General features: G+C 40.2%; 1 long non-coding RNA gene across 1 annotated transcript; it reads left to right on the top strand.

Moving 5' to 3' along the window:
* Positions 1-11,465: 11,465 nt before the first annotated feature.
* Positions 11,466-12,049, top strand: LOC124859828. Its single transcript, XR_007036201.1, has 2 exons — positions 11,466-11,901; positions 11,981-12,049. It is a non-coding gene; the product is annotated as an uncharacterized LOC124859828 (long non-coding RNA).
* Positions 12,050-20,242: the final 8,193 nt, after the last annotated feature.

The following is a 20,242-nucleotide window of genomic DNA, read 5'->3' as shown; positions in this document are numbered from 1 at the left end:
CATCCCTCACACCAAACTTTGTTAAAGTGTCCACATTTCTTTCATTCTGGAATTCTGGAAAATTCTGATCAAATCAATGAACCTAAACATCAGAATGCAGGATTTTTTTCCCCAACTTATAAGATGTCTAACTGAAATGGCATGAATAGAAAACAAGAGGAACAATAAAGCAAAGAAGGTTAAATCAACAAAAACAAAGTTTAAACATCTGCATATCAAATTAAAATGTAAAATGTATTACATTTTTACATGCATTTAAGGCAATAGGTAATTTAACATGAACTGACTGGGGTGAAATCCTACAAAATCCATAATTTTCTTTAAAATCTTCTAGTTGAAACCATCCATATGATCAATATCAGGAGCAGGAGTCCGGCTCATCTGAAAACGGTGATTAGATTTAACACAAACAAGTATGTAATTAAAAAAAGTTTTAAATAAACATAACTAATACAATTATACTATATAGAATCAAACATGGATCATCATTTCTGTTGAGAAAACATGTAGTGGTAATACTAATACTCAATATTAGGTGTTACTGCCAACAAACAAGAGAAAGAAAAAATAATCCTAATGAATCACTTGTTTGTTTAGGGACACACTGAATCTTCTTCCCACACTCTTGCTGCTCAGAGCACAATACCTTCATTGAGTTATCGTGTGAACCAGTGGGTTGTGTTTCAATCTATGTGAAAGGAGCTCATAAACCCTAAACTCCAGATCATTTAATATCAGACTGAATGTCCATTAATTATGTCCACTTTCCTTTTGCACCTCACAAACATTGGCTATTGGTTGTGGACGATATTGGACCAATGTGGAATTGACTTTGTGGAAATTGAGGATCTACTGATCTAGATCTACGTACAACCTAAAGTTCACTCACTAATATCTTTTGTTCACGCAGTTTCAACCAGATATTTACATGCAGTCCAAGACTTATGGAGGTCCAGATTGTCTTTTACCGTTTTCCACAATGTCACACAAGGAAGATGTGTTTTAAGCATTGCCTCAAAATACATCTGCAGGTGTATGAGGGTCAAGGGGCTGCTGCTGTATTTCGATCTACTGGAAGTAACAAAAATTACACTGTGAAAGTGATGAATGATAAAACTGAAGTGGTAAAAATGGAGGCTCTAAAATCAAGGCAGTGAATGAAAACAGGCAAACTTAAATTTGATAACCATAATATTTATAACATTAATATTTACCATGTTATCATTTTAATGACCTCCTAATTCACGGATTCTAATTTTCAGGTGATATTAATCATGTGTTGGTTTTACAGCACTCAATTTTACCATGTTCAGTATTTCACACCTTCAATTCATTTCAAGCTAATTTTTGTTACTTTGACCCCTCATACAGGTGTGCCTCAATTTACCTTAAATGTTGTGAATCATGACCTTACAAAGCCATTACATCTTCATTTGAACTTAGCAATATTCGTGTATGTAAAGTTTCAAATTTCATGAAAGGATTTCTTTCTCTCATTCTGGCATTTAGCAAATAGAAATAATTTCAGTAATTTCAACTGGTCTAAAACAGGATACGTTTAGTCTAATTTAACTTTTTATACAGTGCAGGTAAATAGCTGGTTTCATCTGTATATCTACATCAAACTTTTCTGTGCAAATAAAGTCTCACAACTGAAATAGATCACTATTTTATACACTTTTGAAATTAAAAGAAGACTGTATACACATCTTTGATTACAAAATCTTAATTAAGGTGTGTTTTAATATCATATTGATAGTAATTTAATATACATGGTTTGATTATAGGGCTGCACGGTGGAGCAGTTAATAGCACTGTAACATTGCAGCATCTTGGCTGGGTTCGAATCCCAACCTAGGGTCTTTCTGCGAGCAGTTTGCATGCTCTCCTCGGCCATGCATGGGTTCTCTCCGGGTACTCCAGGTTTCAAATGACTTTAGGTATGAGTGTGTGCATGAATGGTTGTTTGTCGTGTGCGTCTCTGTGTTGCCATGAGATGAACCGTGAAACTGTCCAGGGTGTAAGCCACCTTTCACGCAATGACCGCAGGAGACATACCTTCCCTCCTGCAACCTTGCAAGGATAAGCAGTAAGTGACAATGCATGGATGGACGGACGGATTGATAATTTAATTAAAACAACTTTAAAAGTTTATGTGGCATTTTGTGAAGAAATATAAATGTTAAGATAAGAGAAAAGCATATTGATTAGGAGTACTGGTTAGTCACACATTTCCTTCTCTTGACACATATCCCACTTTGTGATGTAAAACCTAAAATTACACAGCTACAAAAAACAGTGTTGATCCAGTCCCAACATGACCACAGCATTAGTGGTGTAATGTTTGATCAATAGACGACACTTCTCACACTTGTTCAGATGTGATTTTGTGGGACAAGTACACCATGTGCAGCCATCCAACTTTAAATTAGCCACTTCATCTCTTTTTGGCCCACTGCCCAGATGCGGATATGAATATGGGAGCCAAAAATGTGGTGGAAAAGAGAGGACCTCTAAGATCGGGGGTGTCAGTCTCTGTAGTGTGACCTCCATTCAAATGGATGTTTTGGCTTGAAACTGGTGGGGAGACTTGTTGGTAAACCAATCAGCATTGCAATGCAAAAGAGTAGCCTGGTTATGTTACATAACTGAAGACATTTGAAAATTGTAAAGCCATTTAAAGAGTGAATGAGAACAGAATACCTCCTGCAACATCTCTGGATCTGTGACAAGCTCTGTGGTATTCATTTAACCCTTTATGACCTACCATAGAACAAGTTTGCGAGAGCATATTTTTACATTTGTACATGCTGTAGAGTCATTTTTGGAGCATTTCAATTTGCTATACATCAATACAACCCTTAAATCCTAAATTTTAATATTTTGTATATAATAATTCCATATTAAGTAAGTAAATTGCAAAAAAGTGCAATTAACTACCAGAAAAATTAAAAACGTTTTTTTTTTTTTTTGCACATATTTTCCTAAATACAGAAATATCATAGCTGTATCCCTCAAATATTGCAATATAAAAAAGTTGCACAAAACCCTTTCAAACCACAGCAAATTTATTTGGAGTGTTTCCATAACTTCATTTTTGAAACACACTCATTTTTATGAACACAGACAAAAACTAACATAAAATGTATATTGTGAACAGTTGGAGAAAAAATTATATGTACATCAAAATAAACTATTTACTGAAGTGTAATTAAATCTCTAAGTGTGCCAGATACCTATGAGCACACATACAGGGGTTGGACAATGAAACTGAAACTCTTGTCATTTTAGTGTGGGAGGTTTCATGGCTAAATTGGACCAGCCTGGTAGCCAGTCTTCATTGATTGCACATTGCACCAGTAAGAGCAGAGTGTGAAGGTTCAATTAGCAGGGTAAGAGCACAGTTTTGCTCAAAATATTGAAATGCACACAACATTATGGGTGACATACCAGAGTTCAAAAGAAGACACATTGTTGGTGCACGTCTTGCTGGCGCATCTGTGACCAAGACAGCAAGTCTTTGTGATGTATCAAGAGCCACGGTATCCAGGGTAATGTCAGCATACCACCAAGAAGGACAAACCACATCCAACAGGATTAACTGTGGACGCAAGAGGAAGCTGTCTGAAAGGGATGTTCGGGTGCTAACCCGGATTGTATCCAAAAAACATAAAACCACGGCTGCCCAGATCACGGCAGAATTAAATGTGCACCTCAACTCTCCTGTTTCCACCAGAACTGTCCGTCGGAAGCTCCACAGGGTCAATATACAAGGCCGGGCTGCTATAGCCAAACCTTTGGTCAATCATGCCAATGTCAAACGTCGGTTTCAATGGTGCAAGGAGTGCAAATCTTGGGCTGTGGACGATGTGAAACATGTATTGTTCTCTGATGAGTCCACCTTTACTGTTTTCCCCCACATCCGGGAGAGTTACGGTGTGGAGAAGTCCCAAAGAAGCGTACCACCCAGACTGTTGCATGGCCAGAGTGAAGCATGGGGGTGGATCAGTGATGGTTTGGGCTGCCATATCATGGCATTCCCTTGGCCCAATACTTGTGCTAGCTGGTCGCGTCACTGCCAAGGACTACCGAACCATTCTTGAGGACCATGTGCATCCAATGGTTCAAACATTGTATCCTAAAGGCGGTGCACCGATACACACAGCAAGACTGTTGAAAGATTGGTTTGATGAACATGAAAGTGAAGTTGAACATCTCCCATGGTGTGCACAGTCACCAGATCTAAATATTATTGAGTCACTTTGGATTTTTTGGAGGAGCGAGTCAGGAAACGTTTTCCTCCACCAGTATCACGTAGTGACCTGGCCACTATCCTGCAAGAAGAATGGCTTAAAATCCCTCTGACCACTGTGCAGGACTTGTATGTCATTCCCAAGACGAATTGACGCTGTATTTGCCACAAAAGGAGGCCCTACACCATACTAATAAAGTATTGTGGTCTAAAACCAGGTGTTTCAGTTTCATTGTCCAACCCCTGTATATGTTCACAAGACGATCTTCAAACAATAAAAAGTGCAAAAAACAACGTAAGTGAAAGTGCGAGCGAAGTTTACCGTGAAAAAACTACAACTACAGGGAAAAAAAAAGACCACTGGGTGGAAAAATCACCTGGGAAATGACATCACTTCCGGTTGTTGCGGGCATTGGTGTGAAAGAAAACCATGTGATAGTTCATCCACCAATGTCATCACGCATATTCCGATGTAGGAAGTAGGAAGTCTGGAATTTAATGTTTGTTTTTTGCAATTTTTTACTGGATTTCTCGACAGTTTCTGGAAAATGAAAACTGCTCTGGGACACGTGGTGAGTAGAATATTTAAGTTGAACTCTCTGGTTTAAAAAAAAGTGTTGTTCTAGCAACTATTTGGTCGCAATTCTACAGGCGTTTAAAAATAGATATGCAAATGGAAGCGCCGGCGCTCCCGCCGGTCATAAGGAGTTAAACACTGTCCCTGCATTGTTTTCAAGCACTCATATTTGTTGTTTTTCTTCTAACAGCAAGAAAAAACTTGTGTGGTTGTTAAAAGTGGATACTTTGAAGGTATCTTATCCCGCTCTTCTATATTACTATCATCACCCAGATCAACTCCATACTTACCTAATCTTCCTTCTCTGTGCAGCGGCGTGCCTCAGCCCCGGACCTCACACCATAACTCATTCCTGTGCAAAAATAAACTTGTTAAACTTTTTCTCTGCCTCCTGAGTGATTTTCTGCATGTGGATCAAGTTCATCAACAAAACGATGACAATTAACATGTTGTCAATTATTGTACATTTGTCAAATGACTTTCAAATCCAGCTTTATTCAAATTCTTGCACTAATGACTTAAAATGTCTGTACGAAAACACTGTCAGTACACAGGCATTTATGCTTCCCACTAGCTTTCCAGTCCCCACAGATTTTACAACCACAGTGTTTCCCTGTTGGGACAGTGTGTTGAGCTTTTAACCACACCCTTTTGCACATAAAACGTCTGGTCTCCTCTCACCAGACAGCCATCTTCCACATGCTTGCTGGGTCCCCTACATTAAACGTTTGTTAAACGTTTTCTCTGCCTCCTGAGTGATTTTTTGCATGTGGGTCAAGTCCATCAACAAAACGATGACAGAATACTCAGACCAATCAGACCCAGCAGAAACACTCAGGAGGACTCTTTCAGAACATAGCCACCAAATCCAATCTCATGGAACAACTCTCCAGCTTCTCCTAGAGCAGCAAAGACACACAAACCAACAGTTTGACCAGATGGCTTCCCTGCTCCAACATTCCCTGAGGGCCCAGACTTCCCCTACACCAGATGGCGCTACCACATGCCCGGTCTCACAACAGTTTCTTCATTCATGTAACGTCACTTCCCCTAACCTTGAGAAGTTTTCTGTTGAAGTTGGTGATTGTGGAGGTTTCCTCCTACAGTGTTCACTGGATTTTAACCACTCCCCACAATCATTTCTTCATGACAATGTGAAAATATCATTTATTTTAGGATAACTTACTGGAAGGGTTCTCCGCTGGGCAGAAGCTAAGTTCACAAACTATAATCAGTTCGGCTGCTCATATGAAGAATGTACTCTAGAGTTTAAACAAACCTTCGCCACAGAAACTGATCAGACTAATGTTGCTTGCTGCCTCTGGGCATTAAAACACAGAAACAGACCCCTAACCGAGTTTTCCATTGAGTTCCGTACATTAGCAGCCACTTCAGGCTGGGACAAGATTGCTCTTAAAGCAGCCTTTTTTCAGTCATTAGATGAGTCTTTAAAGGATGAGCTAGCACTCATACATGAACCTAAGAGCTGGAATTAATTAATTGCTATAGCAATTAGGATAGACACTCGTATGAGGGATAGACGTAAGTCCCGATAAGAGAAGACTGTTGTGAGACCCCAAATACCTGTTCCTTCACCATCTCCACCCCGACCACTACATTCTCCAATCAAGAACCCATGCAGGTGGGCCAAATTCGTCTGAGTGGCAACGATGTAGAGTCGAACCAGTGCCTTTACTATGGTTCTCCAGATCACTTCATCGCAAGCTGTCCAATTCGGCCAAACGAGAGGGTCCATCAGCTGTAAAGGGGCAACTGGCGGACCAACACCCAAACACAAAGACCCCTCGATTCACTTTGCCTGCTACCTTATTATTCAATATGGACACCATCAGTCTGTCAGCTCTCATCGATTCAGGGTGTGAACAAAACCTAATTGACCAATCCCTTGTTGAACAAGCACAAATAGAGGTAGAGCTCCTTCCTACACGACACCAAGTAATAGCCCTGGACGGAAAGACCCTCCAGCGAACCAAACCATTGGAACTCATCATCTCAGGTAACCATAGGGAGCATATCTCTTTCTATGTCTTTCCCATCTCCCAAAGTTTAATTGTTCTGGGTTTTCCTTGGCTGCAAACACATCATTAGGGGATGCCAAAGAAACCGAACCTCCAGACCTAACTCAGATTCCCGAAGAGTACCATGACCTAAAACAAGTCTTCAGTAAATCCAAAGCTATGTCTTCACGCCCCACCCTGCACTATTGATCTTCTCCCTGGGGCCCCTCAACCAACATGCTGGCTGTATAACAGCTCACACCCAGAACGACAGTCTTTGGAGAAATACATCACTGAGTCTATGGCTGCTGGAATAATTTGCCCTTCATCATCTGCCTTAGGCGCTGGATTCTTCTTCGTAGGAAAAAAGGATGGTTCACTACGCCCCTGCATCGATTATAGAGGGTTGAATCAAATTACAGTCAAGAATAAATATCCTTTTCCTCTCCTATCATCAGCCTTTGAACCGGTTCATGATTCAGCTATATTTACCAAGCTAGATCTCCGAAATGCATACCACCTAGTCCGAATCCGCCAGGTAGATGAATGGAAGACCACCTTTAAAACCTCTTTAGGGCACTTTGAGTACCTGGTGATACCCTGTGATCTTAGCAACGCCCTACCGTATTCCAGGCCTTAGTTAAGGACTTCTCCGAGACTTCATCTCTGTTTTTGTTTACTTGGATGACATTCTCATCTACCCCAAAAACCTTACTGAGCATCGTGATCATGTCCGTCTGGTCCTCCAATGCTTGCTGGAAAATAGACTTTTCGTGAAAGCTGAAAAATGTGAATTTCACCAACCCTCCGTCACCTTTCTGGGATTCATTTTAGAGGGTGGGCAGGTTTGCTCTGACCCGGAAAAAATCAAAGCTGTCCTCGACTGGCAAGTTCCTGACTCCCGCAAACAAGTTCAGTGCTTTCTGGGTTTTGCAAATGTTTACCAGAGATTCATCAGAAACTTCAGTCAGACTGCTGCCCTCCTAAGCACTCTTACATCTACAAAGACCTGTGGACATCTAAAGCCAACTCTGCCTTCATTACTTTAAAAGAAAGGTTCTCTCAAGCACCTATCCACCCCGACCCAACTAAACAGTTGCTGACACGGGTGTGGGGGTGGTGTTATCCCAGTGTTCTAAACTTGATGGAAAACTTCACCCGTGTGCATTTTTCTCCCACAGACTTTCCAACGCTGAACGCAACTATGATGTGGGTGATAGAGAGCTTCTGGCCATCAAACTGGCTCTGGAGAAATGGCGAAACTGGCTGGAGGGCGCCGAACAACAAGTGCTGGTATGGACTGATCACAAGAACCTGTCATATCTCCAGTCTGCCAAACGTTTGAATTCTAGCCAGTCCCATTGGTCTTTGTTCTTTTCCCGTTTCAACCTTCCCATTTCATATAGACCTGGAACCAAGAACCATAAACCAGATGCACTGTCCCGACAGTTTTCACCCGACAACTCAGACAAACAGCCAGCTCCCATATTACCTCCCAGTTGCACTGTTGGATCTCTCACATACAGTACAGACCAAAAGTTTAGACACACCTTCTCATTCAAAGAGTTGTCTTTATTTTCATGACTGCATATTGTAGCTTCACATTGAAGGCATCAAAACTATGAATTAACACATGTGGAATTAGCCACATTTTGCTTTGATTACTGCTATGCACACTCTTGCCATTCTGTTGATGAGCTTCAAGAGATAGTCACCATAAATGGTTTTCACTTCACAGGTGTGCTCTGTCAGGTTTAATAAGTGGGATTTCAAGCCTTATAAATGGGGTTGGGACCATCACTTGTATTGTGCAGGAGGTGGATATAGTACACAGCTGATAGTCCTACTGAATAGACTGTTAGAATTTGTACTACGGCAAGAAAAAAGCAGCTAAGTAAAGAAAAACGAGTGGCCATCATTACTTTAAGAAATGAAGGTCAGTAAGTCCGAACAATTGGGAAGACTTTGAAAGTGTCCCCAAGTGCACTCGCAAAAACCATCAAGCGCTACAAAGAAACTGGCTCACATGAAGACCACCCCAGGAAAGGAAGACCAAGAGTCACCTCTGCTGCGGACGATAAGTTCATCCAAGTAACCAGCCTCAGAAATCGCAGGTTAACAACAGCTCAGATTAGAGAACAGGTTAATGTCACACAGAGTTCTAGCAGCTGACACATCTCTAGAACAACTGTTAAGAGGAGACTGTGTGAATCATGGTAAAATAGCTGCTAGGAAACCACTGCTGAGGACAGGCAACAAGCAGAAGAGACTTGTTTGGGCTAAAGAACACAAGGAATGGACATTAGACCAGTGGAAGTCTGTGCTTTGGTCTGATGAGTCCAAGTTTGAGATCTTTGGTTCCAACCACCGTGTCTTTGTGCGGCGAATGGATGGACTCTATATGCCTGGTTCCCACCGTGAAGCATGGAGGAGGAGGTGTGACGGTGTGGGGGTGCTTTGCTGGTGACACTGTTGGGGATTTATTCAAAAGTGAAGGCATACTGAACCAGCATGGCTACCACAGCATCTTGCAGCAGCATGCTATTCCATCCGGTTTGCATTTAGTTGGACCATCATTTATTTTTCAACAGGACAATGACCCCAAACACACCTCCAGGCTGTGTAAGGGCTATTTGACCAAGAAAGAGAGTGATGGGGTGCTGCGCCAGATGACCTGGCCTCCACAGTCACCGGACCTGAACCCAATCAAGATGGTTTGGGGTGAGCTGGACTGCAGAGTGAAGGCAAAAGGGCTAACAAGTGCTAAGCATCTCGGGGAAATCCTTCAAGACTGCTTGAAAACCATTTCAGGTGACTACCTCTTGAAGCTCATCAACAGAATGCCAAGAGTGTGTGTAGCAGTAATCAAAGCAAAATGTGGCTACTTTGAAAAACCTAGAATATAAGACATATTTTCAGTTGTTTCACACTTTTTTGTTCAGTATATAATTCCACATCTGTTAATTTATAGTTTTGATGCCTTCAGTGTGAAGCTACAATATTCAGTCATAAAAATAAAGAAAACTCTTTGAATGAGAAGGTGTGTCCAAACGTTTGGTGTGTACTGTAGGAGATTGAAAGTCTGGTTTCCCAAGCACATCAAAATGAACTTGACCCCGGAACAGGACCGCCTAACCGAACATATGTTCCATCTTCTGTCCGTCCTCGTCTTATCCACTCCATTCTACCAGATTTTCTGCCCATCCAGGTTCTAGATGAACCATCGCCCTTGGCTATCAAGGGCTATCAATGCATAAAGATATCAAAGAGTATGTAAGAGCCTGCTCAATCTTTGCCAGAAACAAACCTTCCAACCAACCTCCAGAAGGTCTACTTCACCCCTCAGTGTACCCAAACGACCCTGGTCTCACATAACTCTCGACTTCGTCACCGGCCTGCCAAATTCCCAAGGTTTGAACACCATTCATAATTGATCGTTTCTCATCTCATTCCCCTCAGAAAACCTCCATCTGCCCTACAAACAGCTCAACGTCTGGTCAAGCATGTTTTCCGGTTGCATGGAATCCCCCAGGACATCCTTTCAGATCTAGGACCTCAATTCATCTCCCAAGTATGGAAACAGTTTTGCTCAGCTCTGGATGCAAAGGTATCTCTAACTTCTGGTTATCACCCTCAGTCAAATGGTCAGACAGAATGTATAAATCAAGAGCTTGAGTCAACCCTAAGATGTCTCACATCCAACAACCCCTCTGATTGGTGTAAATTTCTATCAGGGATAGAATACGCCATAACGCCCATATTTCTTTTGCAACTGGTTTTTCCCCTTTTGAAGTTTCCTTAGGTTATCAGCCTCCCCTGTTTCCAGCAGAAGAAAAAGTGATTGCTGTCACTTCCGTACGTCATCACAACCGCCGCTGTAAACAAGTTTGGAATGCCACCATCCAAGCTCTTCACCGCACTGCCAACCAAAACAAATGCTTTGCAGACACAAAACGGACTCCTGCCCCACAGTACCATCCTGGTCAATAGGTCAGGCTCTCGTCCCGTAACATTCCCTTGAAAGCTATGTCCAGAAAACTTTCTCCCAGGTTCATTGGGCCTTATAAAATTGAATCTGTAATCAGTCCTACTGCTGTCCGACTCCGTCTTCCCTCCAGTCTCCGCATACATCCCACGTTTCATGTTTCTCAGCTGAAACCTGTACTTATCAGCACTTTTTGCCCTACAGCCGAGCCCCCTCCACCTGCCCGGGACTTCCAGTGGCACCCTGTCTACTCAGTTCGACGGATCGTGGACTCCCGTCTGTGGGGTCCACGATGGCAGTACCTCGTCGACTGGGAGGGCCATGGTCTGGAAAACCTTTCTTGGGTGCCTCAATCATTTATCTGTGGCCCTTCCTTGATTACTGATTATCATTCTTCTCTTCTGATCTCCTCTTCTGGGCCACCAGGCGGCAGCCGTTGAGGAGGGAGATGATGTTGGGATCTGGGAGAACCTGTCTTCTGATTTTTGCCTGCTATCAACTGTGCTTCACCACTAGATGCTGTTTGAGCTCCTGGGGTGAGAGTGTGACAGGTGTAGCTCATTACCATCATCAGGAGGGGTATATGAGGAGCAGGTTGCCAGCACTTCAGCCCCTGAGTGTTTGCCTATTGTGGTAACTCGACCGTCCAGAGCTATTGATATCTTCCTTAAGAGATCATAGTTTCTGACCTCGTTGTCTTTGCTCCTTCCCAGGTGAACTTCCTAGTCCTGGTTCCTGCTCCAGTCACTCTCAGTTAAGAAGAGATTTGAGATCTCCAAGAATCCCCTCTCGGATCAAGCTCCAGCTGGCAGCCGTTAAACTCCTTGTTCTCCCTGGCCTCAGACATAAGCTCACCCTGTTCACCCTCCAACGTGTCTCACCACCGAGCTGCAAGTATAGGCATCTAGAGCTCACTATCTGCTGTTTGGAAACAGCCCTGAACCAAACCTCCACCTGTACGCATTTCAACTACCTTGGATGTAGGAAAAGATCACCATCAGACAAACCGTCTGCCAAACTCCCAGGCTCCACTTCACTCCCTTTTTGGCGGATCCTCATCTTCAATCCTGTAAGCAAAACCGCTCTTCTATATTACTATCATCACCCAGATCAACTCCATACTTACCTGACCTTCCTTCTCTGTCCAGCGGCATGCCTCAGTCCCGGGCCTCACACCATAACCGATTCCTGTGCAAAAATAAACTTGTTAAACTTTTTCTCTGCCTAATGAGTGATTTTGTGCATGTGGGTCAAGTCAATCAACAAAACGATGACAATTAACATGTCGAATATTGTACATTCGGCAAATGACTTTCAAATCCAGCTTTATTCAAATTCTTGCACTTGTTGCCTAATGATTTAAAATGTCTGTACAAAAACACTGTCAGTACACAGGCATTTATGCTTCCCACTAGCTTTCCAATCCTCACAACATTTTTCAACCACAGCGTTTCCCCGTTAGGACGGTGTGTTGAGCTTTTAACCACAACCTTTTGCACATAAAACTTCTGGTCTCCTCTCACCAGAGAGCCATCTTCCACATGCTTGCTGAGTCCTCTACATTACTTGTGGCAAACTTTAAACTTGTTATGGCATTCCTCTTGCCACTCTCTCATAAAGGTCAGATTTGTGGAATGCACAACGGAAACTAATCTCTGCAGCTCCTCCACTGTCATTAGGGGAATTTTGGCAGCCACGTCTTAGGAAGGTTTAGAGTTGGGACCCACTATTCCCGTTTTCAATTTCGCAAGGCAATGTGGGTAACAAAGAAAGTTTATATATGTAAATGTGCAAACTGCTGACCACTGCTTAGACTGAAAATACACAAATGACATTTTATAATATGCAATATCAATATAAATGATGTTTTCCCACCATATTTTACATAATTTAAGGCAATAATGTCTCTTTACATTTATCATTATTATATTTCATACAGTGCCAATTCACTAGTTCATTTCTATGGAATCCAGTTTGGTGTAAAAATCAGTCCAAATCAGTCAAATTGACTTAAATATAATTCACTTATATAGTTGGATCTAGGTATATTTACATATCGTTCACTTCAAAACTATTTTTGTTTTTGTAAAACAATTCAAATTCAGTTAATCAGGTAATGCCAAGTAGCAAAATGTTATTTATCTATTCATGTCTATCATTGAAAACATGTAACAAACATGCATTTTTGCTAATGTAAATTTATTCAAAATTGTATTCATCAATAAGATTACTCTCTTTGCTTGGCAAGCCATCACAGACTGGCCTCTGCAGCCTTGTATTTAATTATAAGCAGATACTCTGTGTTGAGGGCAGTACTTTGCCATGTTATTGGTGCACTCTAAGATGATTGGACATCTACAAGAAAAAGCTCATATTGCTTAGTTTGAAAATAAGGTCTGAATGGTTTTTCCTTTTGCAGTGTCGTTTTACCTTTGGTATCTTTGGAACACTGCATTAGATAGACTGAATCTATCAAAATAGTGATGTTTACAGTTTGTTTAAAATAATAGGTTATTTAACAACATTTTCTTTAGTTCTGTTGGAAAATGTATCAATGTTATACATTTAAATCCTCAGGTTTGGATGTTTGAAACTCCTATCAAAACCTGCAATTGAAAGCTAAAAAACCAAAACCATTGGGGAAGTGTTAGAGGGTGAAACCCATTTGTAACTTCTGTCTATGATGAAAAGGCATGGAAGAAATTTGTAAAAAGGAAGTGAAAAAATCATGGTGTGACTAATTCTGAAAAACCACCACCCTATTATGTCAGCTGTTTGAGCAGTTTTATTTCGGATCATTCAGGACTGAAACACAGCAAAGGAAATATGTAAGGTCATTTTAACGAACTGTTCCTAATGAACTGACTTGCTTGGTTTAAAGATCTCACTTGGCTGAACGAAAGAAGTGTTTGAAGGGTGCTTGCAGGAACTGCTTAGGTGACACCATAAAATCAAGGACAAAGATATTTAATGAAGAAGAGACTCGTCAGCCACTGATATTCTGCGCAAACACAATAAAACAGCTCAAAGCGTGATTTCACATGTTTTTTGTGGTTTGTTGCAGCGCAGCTAAAGTGGCAGTTTTTCAGTTCACATCAGCTTATGAATGACATAAATGAATAATTCATAACACATAAGACCTTGAGAAAAAACTTCGCACACTTGAGAAACATTAGTGAGGGATTTTAAGCAACACTGGCTGCAGTATTCAGACTCATAGATCCCGTAACTTTAATCAGGTATATGTGAAACCTTGCTCAGTCTCATGAGGCCTTTGGAGCTGACTTATAGTGCTCTTTTCACAGGTACCATGGTTTAAACCACCATGGACAAAGTGAAACTCTATCTTCATTGTGGTTTTAACAACACAAGTAAAGTTTTGGTGAGAAGCTGACTTGCACTAAAATGGGCAGAGTTAGGATATCAGTTTGGGGCGTTTAATGATTAATTGTACTAAATGAAAAACTTTTACTACATGAGCAAAAACTTGGTGCGAAGATTTTAATATAATGTGGATTTTCTCTCTTCCACTCAAGGTAGAAACTGCACATCCAGGCTCAAATATTTACACAAACTGACACTAATATTATAACTGCACGTTTTTTGTAGCCATCGACAAGCTTTTGACACAATTTTGTCTGACAATGAAACTAGCCACACCTCAAAACTGGTTTTGAAACAGATAAAGCCCTCTAACATTAAGCTTTTTAAATGGACTCGACGTCAACTCTAAAACTCATACCAATTTAATGAAACTGTAAACAAATTCTTGGAAGAAGATTTGTCAAATATCCAGCCAGATGAAGGTGTGTGTTCAGGATGGTGTGCAGTGTTAGTTTTTCTCTCACACGCATATAGCATTTTCCATGTAAATGTGCAGTTTACATGGAAAACTGACCAGAGCACCTTTGCCCCAATTTTGATGTGTCCCCTACATGGCTCGTGGCAAACTCCAATCGAAACTTCTCATGATTTTCTTTTAAAAAATTGCTTTCTTCATCTCTTGTTCTTTGTTAAAAGACAGGTTAAAGTGGGGTGCATGATTAATAGTTGTCTTCCCAACAGATTGTCCCATCTGAGCTGTGGATCTCTGCAGTTCCTCCTCGGTTTTCATAGGACTGGTAACTGTGGGGGGTTGGATTTCATATTTTATAGATTTTATCAATATAGGAAATGGAAAGAATTCATCTTTTCCTTCCTCTTCACATAAAAAATAGACCTTGACATTCGTAGTTGTAACGTGACAAGTTCAAAAGCTATGAATACTTTTGCAAGGCACGCTAAACACAAATATATGCACAAACATGATGATGCCAGTACCAGCTTGGTACTGTGGCTTGTAAACACGTGCCTGTGCCTCTGAAAGACTAAAACCAAACTTCATGCTCCTGTTTATACACATTTGCTCACAGAATAGACAAGCATAAGTGAGCGGAAATCAGTGTGAGGAAACTACTACTAAACATCTTGACTTTCCATCTGGAAATGCTTCACCCCTAGATGGGCCTATTGTTCAGGGCTGGGAACAAATAACGAAGGATACCCTCCCACGTCTTCCTGTCAAAGAGTGCAGACATGTACGTGTGACTTGGCTTCAGGGTGACTCAAATGGGAGATTGAGAACTTATTTCCTACTGTGCTGAATATAACGTGCATTACTGTTCTTCATCCTGTTCAGAAATCCTGGTGAGAGAGTACAATCATGGTCATGACCGATCGCCATCACGGCATCAAGACACAAGATGTAAATGAAAATGTAGGATCACCAACAGATCTAACATATGCACGGATGGAACATGCATACCCCACACATACAGCGTCCCCGCTGCTTCTAACGTGGCCTCTTCTTGCTTAAAGGCGACAGAGCTAACCACCACCATCACAGCAGTACGGAAGAAAAGCAGGAAGAACTCCTAAAACAAAGAGAGGCTCGAAGGAGGTTTCCAACCTTGGAGGAGAGTGAGGAGGCTAGAGAGCAATGACAAATAAATGAATCAAAGTGTTATGGCTCCTAGGTATGAGATTTAGGAAAACCTTCCATACAGAACAAACCAAACAAAAATGTTAAATGAGCACAAAAAAAAATAATAACATATATTAAATACATCAAGTACTTAAATAACTAAATTAATCAGACATAACATCTTTAAAAATTTGGCAACATGTCGGCAACCTAGTTTTTATCAGAATTAGGATATAAAATACTAAGCAAATGTATATAGTCATAATCAGCCAATCAGAATATTGTTGAAACAGTTTATTTAGTTAAACCCATTATATAGATAAATTACACAGACTGACGTTTCCATCCTTTATTTCTGTTAATTATGATGATTTTGTATCTTGCAGCTAATGAAAACACAACATTTAAGATTAGAATAGTACACAAGACAAATAAAGAAAATGTAATACAGATATGAGCAGTTAATGAAAGTATGTTTAATACCTGCCCAAAGGCTGTTTTTTGCATATTCTATATACTGAGATCCACCTGTATGTGTCCACCTATATTTTGCGTTAGTATTTCACTTAAAATCCTATTAAAGTGCACTGAAGGTTTTAGTTTAAACATGACAAAATTTGGAAAAGCTCAGTAAGTGTGAATAATTTTGCAAGATAATGATTTAATGTCAGATAGCATTATTAAACATTTTAATTTATCTGTTTGCATTAGACATTACATTGTCATTAAGAAACATTTCTTTTCTTGAAGATCCCCAACTGAGATTTCTTATTGCATCATTAACAGTTCAGCCCCCACTTCTTTTTATCAGGGTGACCAATGAGTGCAGTTCTGTGGAAGAAGATAAAGGAAGAATGCATTTCAAAGACTGTCTCTCATCCAGATGAAAGGCACACATTAATTTTTCTAAGTAGACGAGCCCTAAAACATCTCGAAGGCCTCCTGTGACCCAGCTTTGTGATAGGCATGTCTATGTGCACAGTACAGCACTTCTGCTCATTCTTTCAGCATAAAAGACCAAATCAGCCATATGATCCCTCATTGAGATGGAAATCACAAACAGCTAATGAAAACACTTCATCTAAGATTAGAATATTACATCGGACCAATCAAAAAAAAATGTTTTTAATACAAAAATGTGGACTTAAAAGGTTTGTTTAATACCTGCTAAAGGTTGTTTTCAAAAGGTGATATCTATCTGACAAATGAGAGAAACTCAGAATGCATAGTCTAATTTATTGAACATGACTATATATTTTGTACACCTTAAACATTTTCACATGTCAAGCACAAATGCACAATCACCAATCTTTAAAAGGCCTGACCTGCCGATTTTTTTCCGATACAGCTTTTTTATAATGGACACTGTCAGGTGTTATAAGAACAATTCAATTCAGTTTATTTATTTATATAGCGCCAATTCACAACACATGTTGTCTCAAGGCACTTCACAAAAGTCAGGTACATACATTCCAATTAATCCTAATCATTGAAGAGTGCAGTCAAAGTTAGTTATTTATTAAAATTGGATAAAAAGTTTTTCTATCTAAGGAAACCCAGCAGATTGCATCCAGTCAATGACTTGCAGCATTCACTCCTCCTGGATGAGCATGTAGAGACAGTGGACAGTCACTGGCGTTGACTTTGCAGCAATCCCTCATACTGAGCATGCATGTAGCAACAGTGGAGAGGAAAAACTCCCTTTTAACAGGAAGAAACCTCCAGCAGAACCAGGCTCAGTGTGAGCGGCCATCTGCCACGACCGACTGGGGGTTTGAGAGAACAGAGCAGAGACACAAAGAGAACAAAGAAGCACTGATCCAGGAGTCCTTTCTATGGAAAGGAAAAGTAAATGTTAATGGATGTAGCTCCTTTAGTCGTTTCACCTAGAATGAAAGAACAGATAAACTTTGAGCCACTTTTCAAGGTTAGAGTCTGAAAGAGAGCACATATAATTAGTTACAGTAAAAGCTCAGTCAGTAGCTATGCCTAGGAGAGAAAGGGTTAAACACTGAAAGACAGTGGATCATCTGTGGAACACAATACACTTTCAATGTTCCAATCTTATTATATTGAAAAACACTGAACAATACTCCGTGAGACAATACAGACTTGTTTTAACTGCACATGAGGTTGTGCTCTCAAAGATAAATGAAAAGTTTAGAGTTATGCAGTTGCTTTAGTTTTTAATTTTTCACATTTTAAAACCAAAAAAAACTTGCACAACTGGTAATACAAGTAGATAAGATTGGTGGAAAAGATCGGGTTCACATATCGGCCAATCACCCAAAATTAGGGAAATAGGGGCTGATCAATCGCTTGGCTGATCAATCAGTGTTTTCTTCTTATATGTACAAATCTAGTGGGTATCTGTATTTGCTCTGATACCCCTGGACAAAATCCAGTGCAGCCAGTTGCCTTTTAGAAGTCATCAAACAAAAACAAAGTCCAGATCTCTGATCTGTGAAGGCCTCAGAGGTTTCTTAGAAAAGATCGCAACAAGCATGAGCAACATGAACAACGCATCCACCACTTGAGCTGCAGAGATCCACAGCTCAATTGGGAGAATCTGCCAACAGGACTGCTACTGTAAATTTGTGCACTCTGCAAATATGGCCTTTATATGATAGTGACTGCAAACCCGGCAGATGACACAGAAAGCATCTGGCAGAAGGTGCTGCTCTAAACCTCTCCACCATCTTTGCTATTAAAACCATTTCACTGTTGTTCTGGCTGGGTTTTTAGGATAATTTTCCTGCTGGAAGGTGGACCACCAACTGTGACCAGCTTTCCTGTCCCTGTTGAAGAAAAGCCTCCCCACAGCAATATGCTGCCACCATCACAATGTTTCACTTTGAAGATGGAGTGTCAGGCTAATAAGCAGAGTTAGTTTTCCACCACACAAAGTGTTTTGCATGTAAGCCACAAAGTTTTGAACTTACCTGATAAAGGTCCCTTCTTCACAACTTTCTCTCACACCTGTCTGCTGTGTTCCTCGGTCTTCAAGATGTTGTTCTCTAACCGCTGTAATTATATTGGGATTAAATTACACAAAAGTGACTTCTGAATGCAGTTGGATGCAACAGATTTCATTTATACTGTAGGTTAAAAAAGGAGGCTGCAAACAAAGAGTCACGTTTTTGATTTTTTCAAAAAGTATATTTATTTCTTTTTGTTTCTCATGTGTGCATTACTTTGTGTACAAATGTTACAAAATATGAAAAAGTTAAAGGGCTGTGAAGCATCTATTCAAACAGCAGAAATGCAGAAACATGCAGAAAGTTAACAAGCACACATATAAGAAAACATGTCAAACAATTTGTAAAACCCACCCATATTTACTACTCAAAACCCATTGCAAGCATTAATATTGATTTTTCGAGATTTGTTTCCTCGCTGTGGTCTGTGCTGTCTGTTGCACGAACACACTCTGCCCATAGTCAGCGGCTGTCTGACCCTGACCGAGGCCTTTAGCCTGCTATGGTCAACAGGCCAAAGGAGCAAGACAGTGTTATGGATTCAGATGTGAGACATGAATATAAAATCTATGAGCAAATAAAAGTAGAATTCAGAGAGCAACTTATTTGTGATCCTATAGATTGTATCATTCATAAGCTTTTGGTAGACTCAGTGACCTTAATTAAAAATGACAGAAATAAAATAAAATAAAATTAGCATTTCTTTTACTAGGCTAAGTAACTTTGTGTTCTGTTTAACCCAAGGCTAATTTACATACGTTTCAGCTTGTGTGTACACAACAGTTTAAGTTAAACAAATTATACATCTTTTACTATAGCATGGCTGTAAAAATAGCTTTTTTTACCCAGAAATCTATAAAACGAGTAGCATGGTTGAAATGTTATTTACTGCTTGCTTTAACCCACAAAATGCAAAATTATTTAGTGCTACAGAATATGTGAACTAGAAAAAGGGTGGGGGAAGCAGAATATCCATGAACAAATATAGCTCAATCCTGAACCTGTTGAGTATTTACAGAGTTAGGTAGCACGGACTAACACAACTCCTTAAATAACACAAAATAAGATAAAACAATTAAACAGACAAACACAAATTTTGCAAAATTTAGGAATAACATAAAATAAATAAATAGGAAATGAAACATGGGAAAAATATTACTGGAAACACAATACAACAGAAAAACCACCGACAAACATGAGCTTAAATAAACCCTTTAATAAACCCTTTAAGCCCCTGTTATCCCTATGCACAGTGGTGGTTCTTAATATGAGCTATATGGGCTGTTGCCCAGGGCAGCATTAGAAGGGGTGGGATGAGCACTGGATTAAAAAACATTTAATGCTATTTATCTCTCAGTTGTATGTCTAAATCCGTTTTTTATTGCACTCCATTACACTTTGCATGAGCAGTCAATAGGGGAGCATGTTAAGTAGGCACCCCCTGCTTGATGCTGACAGAGAAAAGACAT

This window comes from Girardinichthys multiradiatus, chromosome 23 (assembly GCF_021462225.1).
Source record: "Girardinichthys multiradiatus isolate DD_20200921_A chromosome 23, DD_fGirMul_XY1, whole genome shotgun sequence".
Taxonomy (NCBI): Eukaryota; Metazoa; Chordata; class Actinopteri; order Cyprinodontiformes; family Goodeidae; genus Girardinichthys; species Girardinichthys multiradiatus.
Note: the sequence above shows the minus strand (reverse complement) of the source record. Positions and strands in the feature narration are given on the sequence as shown.